A 6,000-nucleotide genomic window follows, 5' to 3' on the forward strand; every position below is an offset into this window, starting at 1 on the left:
ATCCAGTCATCTGTCGATGGACATTTAGGCTGCTTCCGTGTCTTGGCTATTGTAAATAGTGCTGCTTTGAACATTGGGGTGCATGTATCTTTTGGGATTAGAGTTCCCTCACACTGCAAGAACAACAAGCATTTATTCAGTGCTTTTGATATGCCTGACACATTGCATGCATTATTTCATTTGATCTTCACTGCAGCCATATGAGTCGATATTAGTTTCCCCATTTTTCAGAAGAGAAAATGAAGTTAATTAACTTGCCCAAGATTTTCATCAGTAAAGAGCAGTCTGGATTTGAATCTAGCCTGTAGCCACCACTCAGTGCCATGTGACATTCTAGGCTACTTCGAGGACCGTGGCCATGGTATTTGCCTGTCTTTTAGAATCTGTTGGAGAGAAAAATAACAACTTCCCTGCTAATTATACCTGCTAGATACACCTTCCTCAAAGGCTCCTTCCATATTTTCTTGGAAATTAATTGCTATCTGTTGTACCACCACTAGATGGCAGTATTACCTCAGAATGCTTTTCAAAGCGGCTGTACTCTGGGATCTGGAAATTCCTTTTTCATTTCACCCCTCCTCAATCAGCCTCCAGGCCATGCTCACAGTCAGCTGTCACATCACCTGGCCTGCTCTCAGTCCTCTGATCCAGACTTTCCATTGCCATTTTCCAATCCCAGACAGCGTCCCTCCCTTCCAGGATTTATTACAGTCAGGAATGAACAGAAACACAGACACTGGAGCATCACGCCTGAGCTCAAATCTGCAGCCTCTTACTAACATCCGCATGTGACCTGGCTTCGTTGTGCCTCAGTTTCCTCATAACATCTCCACACTTTAATGAGAAGTAAATGAGTTCACTCCTATCAGGTTCTGGCACTTGGTAGAACAGTGGAGGTTCTCATAGAGCTCTCATAACTGGATTCCTAGATTGAACCAGGTTTGAACTAAGTTCTCAAGTTTGAGTCTAATATGAGGTCCTGGGGGACCTTTTGAATCTGATCACTGAGCTAAGGAACATTCTCTCTTCTAAGATGATGCACTTAACTATCAGCCTTCACTGCTGTAGTTTAAGTGAATTAATTTGCATAGAGGCACGGAGGGCCACAGGCAGAGCTATTTGAGATGCTTTTGCAGCATCTCTTGAATTCCAGAGAATGTGTTCCTGTCCAACCTTGGATCTGACGCTGGGTTGGACAGGGCATCACCAGCAGGCTTGGAGCACATTTCAGGATGAGGTTGAAAAGGGATGTTGGTTTTGTTTGTTTGTTTGTTTGTTTGTTTGTTTGTTTCAAGCAGCCATTGGGTACCTGTTGAACAATGTGCCTGCTTAATTTGGGTGGAGACAAATGGCAGGCCATTCCCGAGCAGCCATGGCCCAGCTTCTTAGGGAGCAAATGGAGTTTTGTGATCAGAAAGGAATGCCCCAGTCCCCCACGAGGGAGGGCGTCTAGGCCCTCCTGGTCCCTGATGTGCCACCTGGCCATCCATCTTGCTTGAGCTGATTCCAGAAGTCAGACGAGTCCTGGACTTTGAGGTCTGTGCTCAAGCCCACCAGGGGGCTTGACCCTTTGGAGCCTCAGGTTAATATTAACCTTGGATTGTTGGAGCCTGAAGCCAACCAGTCATGCACGAGGCTAAGTCAAACCAAGGGGGAGTTTGCATCTTTCTGCAGCTCCCTTACAAGCTATGGGCCCAGTGGTTTGGCTGCCCCGTGGGTGGGGGCAACTGTGCAGCATGAGTCACAGGGAGGGATGGGGGCACAGCCCGAAGAAGGACTTCCTGGAGAGTGTGGTCATAGGCCAGTGACCCTTGTCATGGGGCTGTATTGTTTGTCCTTGTTTTCCAGGGTCGAAAGCAGGAAGAAGTCTCTCTCCAGCTGCTGAGTTCGCTACATAGATCAGATCTGACCAGAAGTAGATGGAGCCTTGGGGTGTGAAGGTGAACTAGGGAGCAAGAGCTGGAGTTATGAACCTTTCTGAGATCACGGAGAGAGTTGGGCACTGGGTACAGAACAAGAGTTCAGAATCCCAGAATCTGCTGGGTGTCGGGGGTCATGGGCACGGCTGACCACATGGGAGATGATGTGGGATCCACTATCAGTAGCCCATTGGTATGAGAACCATCGACATCGTGCAGATGACTTGTATTCTTCCAAACCAGTGACATCTGGGAGATGACTTGTTAGGTGGCAGGGGAGGGATGGTTGGCATAGGAGAGAAAGTTTCTTCTATTGAGAGAGCAGTAATGTCCTCCCTAAACAACTCATGGCCTTGCTCAGACACCAGGGTGCCTCACAGCTGCCCTGTGATACGGTGGGTAAAGGGTCTCACACTGTATTACTAGTAAGTGTTAGTAAGTCTTATCCTCAGTGCCAATTGATAACATTCATAAGACATTTACTATGTGCCAGACAATGTTCTAAGGGTTTTACATGTAGTAACTTGTGAGGTAGGGGCCAGCTTTCTCCCCATTTTACAGATAAGGAAATTGAGACACACAGAGGAAAAGTAAGGTGTCCAAGATCACGCAGCTAGCAAGCAGCAGAGCCGGGATTCAAAGCAGGCAATCCAGCCCCAGAGTCTGTTATCTCTTACACTATTATTCATATTACAGAGAATGGCTTACAGGAGACCAGAGGAGGAAGAGATGGCTTCTGGCTGGGGTGACCAAGGAAGTGGGTAACCCAAATAAGTAGCTGTATCAACTGGCCCTTCAACATAAATTCAACTCTATTTTCTGCTCCCAACCCCAGTCCTTGGGTCTGAAATAGAGCCCGCAGGTCCTGCCCCTACATGAACGGGGGTAGGGTGTTCAGCTAAGGCCTCAGATCTGCTGAACCCAGAGCCAGGGGCGCAGCTAAGGAGGGGCTCTTAGAGACAGTCCGTGGATTCGGGAGAAGCCTCCGCTCACTGGCTGCCTTTGCCTCTGCCTGCACCTGCACCTGCACCAAAACACCAGGTTTTCATGCTTCTGCCTCTACCTGCTGCCCTTCTTCCTGGAGCGTTCGTGTCACTCCTACTTGTCCTTATGGCTCAGTTGATGTGTCTTCCCAGCCATGAAGCCTTCCCCTGTGCTGTCAGGCTGTGTGTGTGTGTGTGTGAGACAGAGAGAGAGAGAGAGAAACATGTCACACTGTGTTCCAGTTGGTCCATTATGGCGGTGGCTCTGGCAGGACTTTGAGTGCCTTGAGGCCAGGAACCATGTTGCATTCACTCTTGAAACCCACTGCCCAGCAGAGCCTGGCGCATAGTAGGCACATGACGAGTCTCTGCTGTAGGATTAGAGAACAGATGTTAAAACCTGCATCCTCAGACAGGGAAGCAGGCATTAGAATGTGGTCAGTCAGCATCAGGCCTTCCTGTCTCAACCCAGCATCTCCCTTCTCTCTCCTTTCGATCATCTCTCTCGCTGCAAGAGTGTAGCCGATTTAATGCAAAGGTCCGGACGTCTCTGGTTCCTGGACCGTGGCCTGATGTTCACATTTCTGAGCCTGCAGTGAACACGCTGGGTTATGTTGGGGCAGTCAGCTTCACGGGTGGTAGCTTTAGCGCCCCTGGCCCCTTACGGGTATACAGCACCGCTGACTCCCATTGAAGCCCACCGTTGAGGATGCTGAATGAGCTTTGTCAGGTCCAAATGGACTAACCAGCCTGCCGTGTCACTATGGGTAAGAGGAGTCCTTGGTGCCCCTGAAAGCAGCTGCCCTAGTCTTCCCTTCTCCTTCCTCCTGAATACTGAGTTTGCAAACCCTCCTTCTCCAGAGGTACTTTGTGTGCGCTCAGGGCTTACTCCTTGAACAAGGCAGCTTCAGGTTCTGTGAACGGGCCACCCGGCTGTTCTTACTCTGTGCTCAGTGGTGGCAGCCATCATTTGCTGTGCTTCAAACCTATTTGATCTGCAAGCTGCTGAATCCACGTCCTAGAACCAGGGGTTGACTATCATTTTTAAGCATTAGACTACAGTTACCCCACTGCTCCAGCAACCCACTCTGATTATTTCCACTGAGGATGAACTGTATGATTCTCGATCATTTAAGACCCAAACCTCAAAAAAAAAAAAAAAAAAAAAAGAATCAGAAGACACTCCTGCCAGTGTGAAACTGGTGAACGTGTCCATCAGCACAGGAAACGTCCTTGTGTGTTTCCAGTCAATGCCTTCCCACCCACGGCAGAGATCACTTCCAATTTCTATCGCCACAGCTTAGTTGCACCTGTTCTGGAACTTTAAATTAGTGGAATCAACTAAACAATTGTTTATGTATGTACAGCTTCTTTTAATGCAACACAATGCTGCTAAGATACACTTAAGTTGTTGTTTATGTGAGTAGTTTATTCTTTTTTATTGCTGAGTGGTATTCGGTTGTGATAATATAACACAAATTTGTTTACCCATTCATCTGTGGGTGGGCATTCGGGTTGCTACCAGTTTGGGGGGGGCAGCTATTATGAATAGAATTGCTATGAAAGTTCTTACACAATTCTTGGCGTGAGCATGTTTTCATTTCTCCTGGATAGATGCCCAGGAGAAAAATCGCTGAATAACGGAGAGGGTGCATTTGTAATGTAGTCAGAAAAAGTTCTCCAGAGTGGTTGAGACGTTTTGCCCGCCCACCACCAGCGTTCCAGAGTTTGGGCGATCCCTTAGGCTTCATTCTGTGAGCTCAGAGTCACTACTCAGAACAGTTCAAACCATGACAGTGGTTCTCTTTTTTTTTTTTTTTTTAGTTGAGGTATAGTCAGTTACGATGTGCCAGTTTCTGGTGTACAGCATAATGTCCCAATCATGCATATATATACATATATTTGTTTTCATATTCTTTTTCATTAAAGGTTATTACAAGATATTGAATATAGTTCCCTGTGCTATACAGAATAACTTTTTTTTAAACCTATTTATATATATATAATGGCTAACATTTGCAAGCCATGACGTTGGTTCTTAAAAACAGATTTTAAAGTGTTCTGTCCCCAAGAGATGCTTCATTCTTTTTTTTTTTTTTTTTTGGAAGCTTCCTTCTTGAATGTCCTCGATAGGAAAAAGGTTTTCTATGCATTGGGACCTTACAGCCAGCAGGCAAACTTAGGGACGGTGCTCCAGGAGCAATGGAGGAGGGGGAGGTGATACAGCTCAGCCCACCATGCGGGATCAAACCCAACAGTCAATTTGATGACAGATGTTCAAGCCAGCTCACCCTCATGTCTAAGAGTGGCTTGGTAACAAGTCACTATTCCATCCCTGAGTAATCAGAGAATTTATTTGCAGTCTGTTAGCTAATTGTTCCCATACTGAACACAGATCTTAACTAAATGCCGAAGTGACATTTAAATTTCTGGTCTCCATTATGAAACAGCTGATAAATTACCATGCTTATATCCTGCCAGTAGGGTTTAATTTAATTTGCCTAAGATTGCAGCTGATTTCTGAGATCCCTAAAACAAGATAGGAAGGAAATATCACAAAATGTGATGTAAATGCTACAGAAGAGACGGATCTGCAGCCAGGACTGGGGCAATGCACTCCAGCTGCACAGCATCTAGCAAGTCACATCACTTCTCTTGGCTGCAGGTCCCTCAAAACCAAAGTGAGAATGAGAATCCCTGTTTCTGCCCACCTACCTGCTAGGGTGACTGTGAGATTCAAAGAAGATACAGTAGCATTTGAGTCCAGTCTCTGCCACATCCCACCAAAAGCTTGACTGTGTTGCTTATTTAACTCTCCAAATCTGGGGTCTCCTCCCTGCAAAGTGAAGATGATAAATGAATATAAATGAATCCCTTACAGGGGCGGTATAAGATTTGGGTGAGCTACATAAAGCACCGATCACTGAGCGCTCGGTAACGAGAGCTTCACTGTCAAGCAGGCTACTTGTCTGGGTCATACACCAACCAGATGGCAGTGTTCTCAACCAGTCGGCGGATTTACTCAGTTGACAAGCAACCTTTGCTGAAGTAGGCACCGAGTCCTGCTGACAAAACTCACACAGTGACAGCCACAGTAC

General features: G+C 46.6%; 1 protein-coding gene across 1 annotated transcript in view; it reads right to left on the reverse strand.

Annotated features, from left to right (window-relative positions):
- The window catches only part of HAO2 (hydroxyacid oxidase 2), a 29,990-nt gene extending 24,252 nt beyond the window's left edge, over positions 1 to 5,738 (reverse strand). The window contains exon 1 of the mRNA XM_032486933.1: positions 5,618 to 5,738. The gene's annotated coding sequence lies outside the window, so the exon portion shown is untranslated. The remainder of the gene's footprint in view (positions 1 to 5,617) is intronic.
- Between the last annotated feature and the right edge of the window lie 262 nt (positions 5,739 to 6,000).

The sequence above is a fragment of the Camelus ferus genome, chromosome 9 (genome assembly GCF_009834535.1).
Source record: "Camelus ferus isolate YT-003-E chromosome 9, BCGSAC_Cfer_1.0, whole genome shotgun sequence".
NCBI classification, from domain to species: domain Eukaryota; kingdom Metazoa; phylum Chordata; class Mammalia; order Artiodactyla; family Camelidae; genus Camelus; species Camelus ferus.